Here is a 12,711-nt window from a genome sequence, read left to right on the forward strand (position 1 = left end):
GTTAAAAAAAAAACATTCAGGAGATTGTATTACAGAAATTCATGGTTCTTAAAGACTTTGCAAGGCTTAAAATCTATTATCCTGTGTACTAGAAGCACTGGGTAATACGAAGGCAGTAGAATATGAGTAAACAAATGAAAATATTTGGAAATTGAAGTCCTGTCTAGCACATGTATTCAAACAAATGATGTATTCAAGCTTGAACTATAAGGAAACAGCAGAAGAACCATCAATTACACTCCAACCCTGGGAAGCTCATCAAGAACTAGTCAATCACAATGTACTTAGCAGTTTTTGGCTTTGGGCCCAATAATATGTTAGGTGCTATAAAAGATACAAAACAATATAAAACAATTCCTGTCTCCTACATGGCTCTGAGGAGTTTATGATGTAACTGGAGAGACAACACTGAGAGAAGAAAATGGTTAAAGGATGATTGAAAGCTGTACTATTAAGTGAGTCCATAATGAAAAGAAGTGTGCGTTGAAAGAGAACCATAGATTCTTAGAATGTTAGAGCTATAAGCATGTGTAATGATAAGATGATAATGTAATTTCTCATCTTTGACATTACAAAAGAGTAAACTGAAGTGGCTGAAAAAGATTTCTTGAAGAAAGTAAAGATTCAAAAGAATCATGAAAGAGGGGTATTATTTGGAGGGACAGAGGCAAAGTTCAGTATTCTAGCAAAGGAGAAAATGAGCAAAATCACAAAGAAAAGAATGAACAGGCTCTATAGAGAAGAGTGGAATGGAGGATACATATGTGTGAGCATACATGTTTATATAGATTTTAGGGGGCAAAGAGAAATAAGGCTAGATAGGGAAGGTGGGATAAAATTATGGATATCTTCAAATGTCAGGCAGAGAAATGAATTTGGGCTAAAAATGAACTGTTATGGGATAATGAGGTTACTATTTTTCATAAGTATTATTGAAATGTAATATGTTCATGACTATGTACCACAGGACAATGGGGTTTAGTGGTGAAAAGAACCTTGGAGATTATCAGATTTAGGCTTTTCATCTAACACATGAAGAAATTGTGCACTTAGTAGACAATTAACACATTCTTGTTGACTGTCTATCTCAACAAGGTGATATGACTTGTCATTCTTGGACTTCAAGGATATGAAGTCCAGATATGAACCTAGGTCCTTTGGTTCCAAATTTAGTAGACTTTATTATCGTGTATTACTGCCTCTCAACATTAAAAAAAAACTCTTTATTTCTATCTTAGATTCAATACTATCATCAATAATATGGAAATAGGTCTTGGTCAATGACACATGTAAAATTCAGTGGAGTTACTCATTGGCTACGGGAGGAGGTTAGGAGGAGGGGAAAGAAAAAATGTGAAACATGTAACCATGGAAAAATATTCTAAATTAATTAAACAAAATTTTTCAAATAAAAAAAAAAGAATCAGTACTATGAATTGGTTGCAAAGCAGAAGAGTGTTAAGGAGGTTAAGAGATTTGCCCAAGGTCACATAGGTAGGAAATGTCTGAAACCAGATTTGAACCCAGGACCTACTATCTCTAAGCCTGTCTCTCAATCCACTGAGTCACCTAGCTATCCTGCTCTCAACCCTTTTATCTCAACGCAATTTTTTCAATAGGTAGTTGGCTAAAATGATTAAAATCTTAAAATTAAAGGGTTTTTTTGGAAAAATATAATTAAATTCAGTTTTATGACTTTCTGACATAATTTTAAGTTTGGAAGCAAAATGTTAGTTTGGTAGTGGTATAAACAATGAATTGGACTGATTGCTTAAGATTTTAGATATAAGTTTTTGGTTTTAAGGGTGTGCTTAAAGTCTTTAGTTTTAAGGGTAGACTTAGTTTAGCTAAGTTTTTAGTTTTAAAGATGGGCTTAAAGTCTCTCCATGATATGCTAGTCTCTGCTTATTTTTGAGCCAATTGAGCAATGAATGACAAATTCTTTTGACTCATAGTTAACTTTAAAAAGGCACTGAAAGAAACTTACAAACGATGAGAGGAATCCTTTCAGTGAAAAGCAGTTCCCTTAAGATGGAGAATTGCCAGTTTTTTCAAAGGTGCAAATTGTATGAGGTTCTGTAGTGTCCTGTCAGTTCCAAAACTCTTATCACAGAAAAGCACAATTCACAGTAAAACAGATAGGAAGCTTACTTTTCTCCATTCTTTAATAAGAAAAGTTAGGGAATAAGCTTTTTATATAGTGTCTACTATGTGTCAGACTTTACAATTGTCATCTTATTTAATCTTCATTAACCACCTTGGGATATAGGTACTACTTTGATGCCCATTTTTCAGTTGATAAAACTAAGGCAAACAAGGGTTGTATTTTTTGCCAGGATTGTAAAGAATAATTTTTAGTGTTTTGACTTAAAATCTAAAATAAGTGGTCGCCATGGGAAATTCCCAAATATTAAAACACCCAAGTCAGCTGGGATTTATGGAGATTTTAATTAATAAAGAAGAAGGAAGGAATTAAGGGAAAGAGAGAGAGAGAAAGAGAGAGGGGGTGGGAGATAATTAATTTAAACTACTCTGGCTCAGGCTGAGCCAAGCAGTAGAAAAAGGCCTGAGTCTAAGGGAGAGACCATCAGCCTTTATCACTCACCACAAGACCGTCTCCAAGCTGGGTTCTTCCACTCCAAACTGAAGTTACTCTCCAAACTGAATTCAATTGCAAACCCTATTCAATTCAATTGACCTGAACTTGTTCCTTTGACTCCTTTTAAAGAGATTTTTCTCTTATGTCACCTCCCCTAAATTTTCTCATCTACCAATCACAGTAGACGCTTTTTTCCAGGACTGCCCATTCTTAGTTTTCACCTTCTTTGGTTTTCACCTTCTCTGGTTAGCTTTAATCTTCTGAGTACTTCACACCTCTTTGTTAAGCTTGCCTTTTGTAAGTTACTTGACCTTTTTAGGTACTGATTTAACCTTTACAGGTACTTAACACATTTTTGTATTAGATCTAAAAATAGACCTAGCTTAAGGTTCTAGCTTTACTATAAGGTATGAGTTGGGAACTTTCATTGTTCAATCAGGAGTTTACAACTTTATCTTCCCCTAAGGCACTGTCTGAGTAGGGTGGAGTAATTTTAAAATTTCCCAATACATTCCTGATTCTTAACCATCTCCATTGTTATAATAGGGAATAGCTAGACCAAATCTTCTAAGGTACAGGCTGAGTAGTTTTAAGATTCACAGGATCACACAGCTAATAAGTGTCAGAGGTCAAATTCAAACTCAGGTCTTCCTGTCTCCAGGCAGAACAATCCACTACCAGCTGATTCTGTAATGACAGAAGGGGGAAATTCAGATAATCCTGAGGTTCAAGTAACCCTTAGTCTTTAAGTAGAATTAGAGAGTAAATAAACCAATAGCTCTCCCCACATCCAGAAGCATAAAAGCAATTGAGAACCAGCAGAATTTGAATAGAGGAGATGACATCCTTAGGTCAGCACTTAGGCACCTATGTGAATGATGGCTCCAAGGAGAAGAGACAAGTTAGGTAGACCAATTAGGAGACTTTTGCAATGGTCCAGGTAAAAGATATGTGTCAGAATTAAGATGGAGGTCATATGAATGGAAAAGTATTAGATATTAGAGTTGTTGGAGAAGAAATCTGTCAAGATATGGAAATTTAATGGATAGGTGGAGTGAGACAAGTCAAAGACAACAAAGACTAAGATTGCAAATCAGAGAGAGGATACTGAAATCCTCCACAGAAAAATGGAAATTTAGAAGGGTGGATTTGGAGTAAAGACAACAAATTCTGTTTTTAACATGATTAAGTTTGAGATGTTTATTGGACATGTAATTTTAAATGCACAATTGCTTAATGATGATGTAAGAGGAAGACTAAGGATCTAAAAGAAACCTGCACAAAGATAATGTTTAAGTCAATGGGACCTTTTGAGGTCACCTAATGAGATTATATATATACATATATATGCATGTATGTATGTATGTATGCATGTATGTGTGTGTATTCAATGCTTGAAGTATAGTATATTCTTAATAAATGATTATTGTTATTTAAAACCTTGCATGGAGTAGGATTTCTAAAGAAAGCAATTATATAAATCATCTTGCTGATTAAACGATCTTCAAATTGTGCTCTCCCCCATTTAAGATTTCATTTACCAAACTGAATGATGAAATATAGTATTGGACATAGAAACTTCTTTAGATGGACAATAAGAATAGCATTGGAAGTAGAAGGAAAAAAAATTTCCCCTGGACCACTTTGAGAAAAATTAAATGTCTGGAGAATTAAATGTAGGTGTTAGCTAGTGAAAGGCATAAATGGAGAAGATTTGCAAATAGAAACTGATGAACACATTTCAGTTCAAGAAGGTATGTTCTCTCCAACTTACTAGTAAACTCAGAGGAAATTGCTTATTTATTAAATCATACTTAGGTTCCTTTGCTTTGCTACTTAAATTGGAACATTTTCTGGTGTTAGCATGCCACCAAGTGGGGGCATAATGATTGCCTGGGCAAAAACTCAAATTGTAAGTTCAACATAATAACCTAAATGGAGAGAGATTGGGAGACTCAGAATAAAATCTAAAGCCTGGAGAAGTGGAAAATTACCATGCATTTTTGTGTCCATAATACTGTAATTGTCACTCAGGAAAATAAAAGAAAGACAAATGTCCATTACCTACAATAAATTTTGTCAATGATAGAAGAGAAAGATATGTCTTTTTTACATGGATTTCCTTAGGTTAATGGGTATTGATGATCCACAAACAAGCCACTACAAAGAATTAAAAAATGACTTAGTCTCCATGTGATTGGTTCACAAGTTAAATTAAACTTCTAAATGAAAGTAGCTAGATTAACTTTGACCTAGAGAACAATCGAGAAAATGTCTGTCCTTCCTTTCATTGGGAGATTATAGGTATGGATTTGTTTTGCTGAATTGTTTTATTTCCTTTTTTAAAAATCTTTATTTCCTAGGAAAGTTTCCTGAGTAGAGAATGGAAGAGAGATATATCCTAAAATGACTTTGATATCAAAATAAGAGGCATCAGTATTATCTTAATTTTTTGATAGATCTATTCCTTTTTGAAAAAAAAATTACACATAGAAACAATTTTCAACAATTGTTTTTTGACATTTTGTGGTCCTAATTCTCTCCTCTCCCTGGTAAATAGTCTGACATAGGTTATACTAATGTTGTCATGCAATACATATTTCCATATCCCTCATGTGGTAAAAAAAAAAAGATATATATCACACACAAGAAAAAACTCATGAAGGAAGTAAAGTTAAAAATAGTATGTTTCAGTCTGCATTCAGACTCTGACATTTCCTTCTATGGCTTTGGATAACATTTTTCATCATGAGCCCTTTCAGGTGGTCTTGCATTGCTGATAATAGTTTAGTCCTTCACAGTTGACAAAATACAATATTGTTGTTATTGTGTACAGTGTTCTCCTGGTTCTGCTCACTTCACTCTGCATCAGTTCATCCAAGACTTTCCAGATTTTTTTGAACTCATCCTATTCATCATTTCCTATGGCACAATAGTATTCCATTACAATTATATACCACAATTTGCTTAGCCATTTCCCAATTAATGAACATTGTTTCAGTTTCAGTTCTTTGCCACCACAAAAAGAGCTGCTACAAATGTTTTTGTGCAAATAGGTCTTTTCCCCCGTCTTTAATCTCTTTGGGATATAGAAGTAGTAAAAGTATTGCTGAGTCAAAGGGTATGCATAGTTTTGTGGTCCTTTGGGTATGGTTCTATATTACTCTTCAGAATGGTTATATTATTTCACAACTCCACTAACAGTGTATTTCCTCACAACCACTCCAATATTCATTGGTTTCCTTTTTGACCACATTAGTCAGTCTGATAAGTATGAAGTATAGTAACAATCAGCATAATTTGCATTCCTCTAATCAATAATTAATTTGGAGCATTTTTTAATATGACTACAGATAGTTTGATTTCTTCATCTGAGAACTGTCTGTTCACATCCTTTGACCATTTATCAGTTGGGAATGGACAGTATTATCTTTTAAATTAGCTTTATTAATTATCATAAATTGTCACTAATGCCTCTGTTCATTGTACAATTAGCATGGGCTAGCATTTGAGGATTCTTTTCAGGATATGATAATTTAGGACTTATTTTTACTGAAATATTGGACATCATGATATAATATGAGCTGTTAATCCACAGGAATCCAAATGATTAGGTTAGTTCTGAGATCTTTTATCCTCCATCCAGGTAGTCCAACTTGTCTGAGCATAAAGACTGCGAATTCCCCTGTGGCTTGTACTAACTCTTTTGACCATTGTCTCCCAATGCCTGGATTATTGGAGGGGGGGGGGGGTTGGAGTGGTTTTCTGGGGTTGGATTTTGCTATAAACCATAAAAGTGGAGAGATTTGTGTTTATCTATAGGATAAAGGGGAAGAGGCTATGGGAGCCTAGATTAGCCTGACTAAACAATAGCCATTAGTACCATAAATTTGAGCAAAAACTCTAACCTGTTGTGTATCCTTTGGCATAAATTGGAGTGATGGTATGACTGAACAACTCTTTGGAGGGGAGAAATTGCTATGGGATTATAGTTAGGCAGTATGAAATTGTAGAAGCACAACACTGGAATTGAGAAGACCTAGATGCTGATTCTAGTTCTGTCACTAACCATCAAGGTCATCTAGAGCAAATCATTATATTTCTACCAGGATTCATTTATAAAATGAGTAAATTGATAGGATATTATTAAAGTAAATTGATAGGATATTATTAAAGATGACAAAAGATTAGAATAATCAGTATTGGAGAGGCTATGGAAAGACAGGAACATTCTATTAATAGATATATAAATTATTGCAATAATTCTGGAGAGCTATTAGGAATTATGTTAAGGAAATTACTCTAATGTCTATGCCCTTTGATTCCAAGGAGATTAAAAGCATAAAGAAAGTGTCCATATGATGTAAATTATTTCTAGAAATAGTTTTTGTGTTACCAAAGAACTGGAATTAGTGCCTGCCAATTAAGGGATGGGAAAAATTATTGTATGGTAAGAAACAAACAAACAAAAATGAAAAGAATTCAGAAAAACATGGTTAGACATCATAATTCTTCTTTCTGGAATCAAAGAAAGCACATGACAGTCCTCAAGAGGACTTTCCTGTCTTCTGATTTTCTAGCTAAATATTCCAGAACCAGACTTAAAAAAGCCTAGTAGAGAGAGAACTAGATTTGAAATAAAAGGAACTATGCTTAAATCCTACCTGGGTTACATATTAATATTTGTGATCAAGAATTTATCACTTAATTATTTGGATCCTAATTTCCACATATATAAAAATGAGGGGGTTGGACTAGATGACTTGATCATCTCATAAAGTCTTTTTCTCTATGACATCAATTTTTTGCTCACAGTTTTACTGCTCAAAACAGAATTTTAAAGCTTAACTCCTTTCCTGCATGGCAACCCTTCAAATATGCCTTTTAAGTCTTTCCACTCAAATCTGCTCTAAAAAAGACTTCTTACATGCCTCAAAGAGAAAAAATGATTTGGCCTAGTATTTTTTTGAGAAATCAACCTATCTTATAATTTCTTCCTCTCTAAACATGCATACACACAAACATACATATGGACACATACATGGACACATACATGGACACATACAAGAAATTGACAAAATAAAGACATTTCATGATATTTTGGGGGGTTGGGCTTCAGATATTTGTTTTATTACATTTGGTTTTTTTATTTATTGTTCAGAGATATGCTTCCACTAATCATTGGGTTAGGTAATAAGCATGAATCCCATCAAGGCATTGTGAAACTACCCTTTCTTATGAAGAAAAAAAAGTTTTTTAGGTCTATTGAAAACCCATACCTAAATATAGTACATGACTCTCCCTGATTCTGGGACAGGGTGCCTGGGAGGTTTCTTCTGTTGCTAAGGACATTAGTCAACACACCCATCCTGCCTTGCTAAAGCCCCACAGGGGAGACAAGACAATACTTTACCTACAGTAAAGGAAAGAGGAAAACTGAGTCTGCCTTTTACATTCTGAAGTGAAATTAGTAACATGCTTGCCAAAACCATTCTGACCTGCCCCCACCTCCTAATCCTCCCATGACAAAAGGAACTTGCCTCTTAGATTTTTAGAAAGATGGATAAAAGGAAGCAGCTCTTTCTTACAAGGGACAATTAAAGATAATTTGCATTCAATATAATTTTTAAATGGTCACAATACAGACTAACCTGATCTAAGTCTCCCTTTAACAATCTCATTCCTGACCTCTCCTGACCCTCTTTTCCATAAAGCATTACTTTATACCATTTCTAATCCTTAATAAGGCACTGGTGCTCTTGTGCTGGTGCCTAATTAGTGACATAGACATAGAACTCACCTTTTTCCTATCTTCCCAGGCTGGTGTGTGGAAACAAATTTAGTCAGCCACAAAAATATTGTAGTTACAGTGAACAATTTTTGTTTGTTTGTTTTCCAGAATAGGGGTAGAATAAACTTGACCTTCAAATCATTCCACTTAGCACATACCAACAGTGGATCCCACCGAATTATATTAAGTAGATTGAAGAGGTTATGTTCTTTTAACAGGGTAGTCATTTTTAATTCAAAATTATCTTATGCCTTGAAAAGAGATTTCCACTGACCCTCAGGAATGACTTACAGAACTTCAGAGATGAAAAGCACAATATTGCTTCTGGTTTTCAGATGGAATAATTTGAGCATTAATTGGGTATGTTTGCATGTAACCCATCTTGACCAGAAGTAGTAGAAGATAGTAGGTGAAAGATAAATGCAAGGCTTCATTCTGCACACTCCAGATACTTTTTCTTCTCTGGTGAATCAAATAGGAAACTACGCCTTGGCTCCCTACTACTCACTGGGAGCTGGATTGGAGGGCCAAGGAAGGAATTGATTGATTTTTCATTTCCATCTTCCTTTCAGGAATGGATATGCACTTCATAGTTTTAAAATTTTTTCCAGGTATATTTGCAATTTATGCCTGATTCATATGTAAATTATACGTTTTATCAACCATGTACTAAATAGTTCTCATTAAATTTTCTCCTCCTCCTTCTCCTTCCTCTTCTTCACTTTCTCAAAACAACGTATAATGCTTTTTAAAAATCAGATATTATCACTAACAGTGAAGGTGAAGGGTTTGATCCAAAAGAAGGGATATGAAAATGTACCTCCATCTCTTCTTTGATGGGGAAGAGATGTGGAACAGGAGTGCATAATAACATAGATAATATCAGCCTCAATCAATGTATTGCTTAGTTTTGCTGAATAGTTTTCCTTTTTTTTAAATGCTTGGTTATATGGAAAGACTTTCTAGGTAGGAGAGGGGGGAAATGCATTTGGAAATGAAGTTAACATAACATATATATATATATATATATATATATATCAAAAGCATTAATAAAACCACCTCCCCTTCTCCAAGTAGACTAGAAATATCATCATTGAATGCACTTAGGGCCTTTTGCTGAATAAAAATAAATACACTGAATAAAGTCAATATGTCACCAACCTAAAAGAAATTCATTATTGATAAATAAAATATGCTCAAAAAATAAAGAGAAGAGTATTGTGTGGTGTTGCTTCTGGTGGATTTAGATTCTCTGGTCTATTGCCCTGGCCTGGCTGCTGGACACCTTTCTCTCTGAAGTCCAAATCTACATTATTCCTTCCCAGAATTCCATCAAGACTCTCTACTGTTTTCCATCATAGCCAATCTCTCCTCTGTCCCTAGTCAAGCCCATTAGTGTGCTTCTCAACAAATGATTATTTTCTCAGACTCCTCAATAGTTTAGTTTAGAAAAAAAAAAAGAGATGACTACTTTTCAGCTTACTGCTGCCAGGAATTGCTTTAACAAGAGGATTTTTTAAAATCATAAAACCATAGGGATAATCTTTAAAGTACAACTACCTTAGGAATAAGAACACTAAGACATGGCCATGTTTGAAAGAGACCAGCTCTATCAAATAATTGAAGGTACCCCAGGATGGGGAGGGGGAGATGAGTAATTAAGTTTTGGGATCAGGAGGGCCTGAGACAAGCTGGTAGCAAATAACAGCAAAGTTTATTGATCACAGCTTCTAATTTATAGTGATTTGAACAGGCTGAGGATTAGGTAAGCTTTTCATATACACAACGGATGGTAATGATTTACAAATGTAGTACAATGTATGTGGTTTACCTCATCAAATCAAGACAGTTTTCTATAGGCTGATAAATCAATATGTCAGTGTGTAACCATTGAACCCAGATTGCCAGAAGATGCATATATCAGTAGGTTTGGTAGGAACATACAGTTTTAGCAAAGGGGGAGGAGAAGGACGGTTGAAGACTCAGGTGAGATGTAAGCTAAGTGTATGACTTTAGCTACACTATGACTACCCCAGAGCTTTGCTGCTGGTAGGGAGGGGGTATCTTTGGGCTTTCCAGAGCTTTGCTCAATGGTTCTCCTCATGCTGTCTTCACACATGTTAAGATGTCAATCATGACTTAGAGATATAGAGACAATAATATAGATTGTATAATAAGACTTTCCAGAATTAGAATGCATCAGATAAGATATAACAGGTAGGATATGAACCCAAGTCTTTTGACCCCAAATACATTGTTATGATCATAATAACTTGTGCCCTCTATACCAATGATGTAGAAACTTTTAGGGACTGAGTGCCCAAACTACAGTCCACATGCTGCATGTGAGTGCCTCCTCCCCACCTTACTCCAAACAGGAGAAGGAGAAAGAACTTCCATTGGGCTGCTGGGCAGAGGAGCAGGTCATGTGAGAAATGACCTCAGGCATGATGAAGAGGGGAAAGGAAGCAGTCCCCTCTGACTCATGTGCCATAGGTTCACCAACATGGCTCTACCCTGTATCTTTGATGACAACCCCTGAAGATCTATCACTCTATCATATTTTTTCAAATGACACAAAATAACTAATTTGAAATAATTCCTCCTACCAATAAAGGAGGCCTAACATGCTTCCTATGCCCCTCAGAAGCACCTTGTTTCTGCCAGGATGGTCAGTTTCTTACTAATAGGATTTTATAGAGTAATTCATCATTATTTTCCATTTGTCATTTATTCTTTTAGATAATAAATTTTCCTTAGTGAGAGAAGTCTTGCTTATGGAAAACCTTATTTCTACCTTTTGTCATTTCTACATAAAGATCCCTGGTTCCCATATGTGTTCCCTCTCTATTGAGAGTACCAATCTCTCTATTTGTTTTTTGTTTGTTTGTTTGTTTTGTTTTTTCACTACAAGGAATCTTTTTATCCTGGTATTACATACCGAAGTCATTTCTCTGTATTTCAATTATTGAGATCTGGGAGGTTCTAAAGATCTATTTTATCAATGTATTTGATTTCTTTTCCCTCCAGTCTTGGGTTTTGAGGTGTATTCCTAAGATAAACCCCAAAGACCCTCATTTTCATTCTCCTTGGGAGATGTCAATTTACTAACTGAGACTTCCATACCAAGGAGTGTAGAAAGCCACTGGATGGCATAGAGTCTTTTGCACATGGAGTTCAAGTCAAAGAATAGTGAAAGTTATCCAATCTCTGATAAGGACAATCAAATCTCACACTTGACCAAAAAACAAAACAAAACAAAACAAAACTGGCTTTCTGATGTAAAACCAGTGCCTCTGGCACTAAGGAAAGCGTTCTCCCATGCAGAGGATTGTAAGGCTGGCTGGCTAGCTAGCTGGGCTGTGGGAGATTGAGTGTTTGGGTCTACTCATGCTGCAGGGGAAAATACCAGACTCAAGGGATCATTGCATTCAACCTCCCACTGCATATATCACAAGATCTGTTTGGCTTGTTTGCTTCCAAGCAGATGTGAGGAGATGTGAATTCACTGGGAAATTTCCCTGACAAGCATCCCTGTGTTAAAAAAAAAAAATCTTAAAATTAGCTTTCTTGACCAGAAACACCTCCTTATTCCAGCACCCAGATGGAAAAAGCTGGGCTTCAATAACTAATTCTCAACCTCTGAAAAACTTACTGATAGTTTCAGAATTGAAATGGGAACTATTCCTGCTCATTATTTCTCTTTTTTTCCTCTCTTAAAAAATCCTTAGAAAGAAACCTTCTGTCACCTCTATGATATATAAAGCTAGTAGATCAAGTTCTGTGTGTTTGTTTTCCTTTTCTCTATATATTTAAAGTTGTATCAGTACAACCCAGCACAAGTCACAGCTTCCATCAAGCTCAATTTCTTCATTTCTAAAACTAGGATAATAATAGTACCTACTACATAGATTTGTTGTAATAATAAGAGGATATAGAAAATAATTTAAACTTTAAAAAAACTATATAAAGTTTGACTCTCATTAAATGACTTGCCAACTTAAGGATTCTTCTATAAAAATAAAAATGCACACAAATATACACACACAAAACATGATGAGATATTCAGTTCTAGTAAAATGTATCAAGTTCCTTCTCTGAGCAGATCCCTGTACCCTTAGAGATAACAAAATATGACAGGGATGGAGCCCTTCTCTTAAGAAGTTTACAAAGAAAGGAGAGAGATTTTCCCAAGGACTGCTATATGAACAGCTAAGACGCAAGGGAGTACAAAGGAACTGTACAGAGAAAATTCTAGGATTACAATGCTGCTGAAATTAATTTATATCCTTAAGATATCAAGCCAAACAACCAATGTGTT

The sequence above is a fragment of the Monodelphis domestica genome, chromosome 1 (genome assembly GCF_027887165.1).
Source record: "Monodelphis domestica isolate mMonDom1 chromosome 1, mMonDom1.pri, whole genome shotgun sequence".
In the NCBI taxonomy this organism is placed as follows: domain Eukaryota; kingdom Metazoa; phylum Chordata; class Mammalia; order Didelphimorphia; family Didelphidae; genus Monodelphis; species Monodelphis domestica.